At 36.9% G+C, this 2,725-nt stretch overlaps 1 non-coding gene across 1 annotated transcript; it reads right to left on the bottom strand.

Moving 5' to 3' along the window:
* Nucleotides 1-2,198: 2,198 nt before the first annotated feature.
* On the bottom strand, nt 2,199-2,301 carry LOC113617009 (U6 spliceosomal RNA). The gene has a single exon (XR_003431473.1). It is a non-coding gene; the product is annotated as a U6 spliceosomal RNA (small nuclear RNA).
* Nucleotides 2,302-2,725: the final 424 nt, after the last annotated feature.

Below are 2,725 nucleotides of genomic sequence, written 5' to 3'. Positions count from 1 at the left end.
ACCCCGAATAGCCAAAGCAATCTTGAGAACGAAAGAAGGAACTGGAGGAATCAGGCTCCCTGACTTCAGAATATACTACAAAGCTACAGTTATCAAGACGGTATGGTACTGGCACAAAAACAGAAAGATAGATCAATGGAACAGGATAGAAATCCCAGAGATAAACCCATGCACATATGGACACCTTATCTTTGATAAAGGTGGCAGGAATGTACAGTGGAGAAAGGACAGCCTCTTCAATAAGTGGTGCTGGGAAAACTGGACAGGTACATGTAAAAGTATGAGATTAGATCACTCCCTAACACCATACACAAAAATAAGCTCAAAATGGATTAAAGACCTAAATGTAAGGCCAGAAACTATCAAACTCTTAGAGGAAAACATAGGCAGAACACTCTATGACATAAATCACAGCAAGATCCTTTCTGACCCACCTCCTAGAGTAATGGAAATAAAAACAAAAATAAACAAATGGGACCTAATGAAACTCCAAAGCTTTTGCACAGCAAAGGAAACCATAAAAAAGACCAAAAGACAACCCTCAGAATGGGAGAAAATATTTGCAAATGAAGCAACCGACAAAGGATTAATCTCCAAAATTTACAAGCAGCTCATGCAGCTCAATAACAAGAAAACAAACAACCCAATCCAAAAATGGGCAGAAGACCTAAATAGACATTTCTCCAAAGAAGACATACAGACTGCCAAAAAACACATGAAAGAATGCTCAACATCATTAATCATTAGAGAAATGCAAATCAAAACTACAATGAGATATCATCTCACACCAGTCAGAATGGCCATCATCAAAAAATCTAGAAACAGTAAATGCTGGAGAGGGTGTGGAGAAAAGGGAACACTCTTGCACTGCTGGTGGGAATGTGAATTGGTTCAGCCACTATGGAGAACACTATGGAGGTTCCTTAAAAAACTACAAATAGAACTACCATATGACCCAGCAATCCCACTACTGGGCATATACCCTGAGAAAACCAAAATTCAAAAAGAGTCATGTACCAAAATGTTCATTGCAGCTCTATTTACAATTGCCCGGAGATGGAAATAACCTAAGTGCCCATCATCGGATGAATGGATAAAGAAGATGTGGCACATATATACAATGGAATATTACTCAGCCATAAAAAGAAACGAAATTGAGCTATTTGTAATGAGGTGGATAGACCTAGAGTCTGTCACACAGAGTGAAGTAAGTCAGAAAGAAAAAGACAAATACCGTATGCTAACACATATATATGGAATTTAAGGAAAAAAAATGTCATGAAGAACCTAGGGGTAAAGCAGGAATAAAGACACAGACCTCCTAGAGAACAGACTTGAGGTTATGGGGAGGGGGAAGGGTGAGCTGTGACAGGGCGAGAGAGAGTCATGGGCATATACACACTAACAAACGTAGTAAGGTAGATAGCTTGTGGGAAGCTGCCGCATGGCACAGGGATATTGGCTCGGTGCTTTGTGACAGCCTGGAGGGGTGGGATAGGGAGGGTGGGAGGGACGGAGACGCAACAGGGAAGACATATGGGTACATATGTTTATGTATGACTGATTCACTTTGTTATAAAGCAGAAACTAACACACCATTGTAAAGCAATTATACTCCAATAAAGATGTTAAAAAAAAAAAATTCATGGAGACCTGGTATTATGTGGGTTCCTTCAGAAAGTGTGTGCATTTTGTTTCTGCCAGAGCTAAGGATAACATTTTATTTGGAACTACATTAAATTTTTAGTTTGAGAGTTTAAGAATGATTCAGACACTATAAATTTGCACCTGAAGTGCAAATTTAATCTCACACCTTAAGCCAGATTATGAATTCAGTGTTTTAGGGCTGTTGCTTTCCTCTGCTAAACTGCCAAGTTTCAGACAGATTTTCATGTAATCTTTGGTGAAAATGAGCAGTATTTCTAGTTCTCTCTTACATTAAGGTGAAACCCTTTGGGGTCTTTGACTTAAATGGGGAAAGATCTCTTCTTATACTCCCCATTTTGAGCAGATCACAAAATTTTCCTCCTGTACTCCATGTGCCATGAGACTACGAAAACTGATACCCAAGTTCACCTAGTTTAGCAAAGGCCCTCAAATTCCTTTTACCTATCTGGTTCACACCATCACTATATCCCTGGATTGAGAATTTCTTACTTTCTTTGCTGTTCAAAAGTGCTTTTTTTTTTTTTTTTTTTTTTAATATGGAATGCTTCACAAATTTGTGTATCATCCTTGTGCAGGGGCCATGCTAATCTTCTCTGCATCATTCCAATTTTAGCATGTGTGCTGCCAAAGCAAGCATTCAACAGTGCTCTTAATAAAATGTTTTAAAGTTTTTATCTAGCAGCTTAGTTATTTAAAATAAGAAGTTTAGTCTAGTAATATTGTCTGTTGTCTTAACAGAAACAGAAATCCTCTTTTTCTTTTTTAATCAATTTGGATGATTTCTATTATTTTAGAAAATTATCTCCACCACATACATTTAAAAAATTGATTGGTCTAATTTTTTTTTTACCATATTCTCTCAAGGGCTGTAAAATTTTAACTATATCTGTGGTTATGGCCCAATTTTTATTTATAGTTAATTTTTACATTTCCCCTCTCTTTTTCTAATGTGATCAGGCCAATATAATTAATATAGACAAATAGTTGATTAAAAAATGTGATAAGAACTATGGAATTTCTATGAGTGTGTTATGGAGGTAAACACAAGAGACATTTT

The sequence above is a fragment of the Aethalodelphis obliquidens genome, unplaced genomic scaffold (genome assembly GCF_003676395.1).
Source record: "Aethalodelphis obliquidens isolate GAN/ISIS:26980383/991018 unplaced genomic scaffold, ASM367639v1 scaffold1172, whole genome shotgun sequence".
NCBI lineage: Eukaryota > Metazoa > Chordata > Mammalia > Artiodactyla > Delphinidae > Aethalodelphis > Aethalodelphis obliquidens.
The sequence above is the reverse complement of the archived record's forward strand: the minus strand, read 5'-3'. Positions and strand labels throughout refer to the sequence as shown.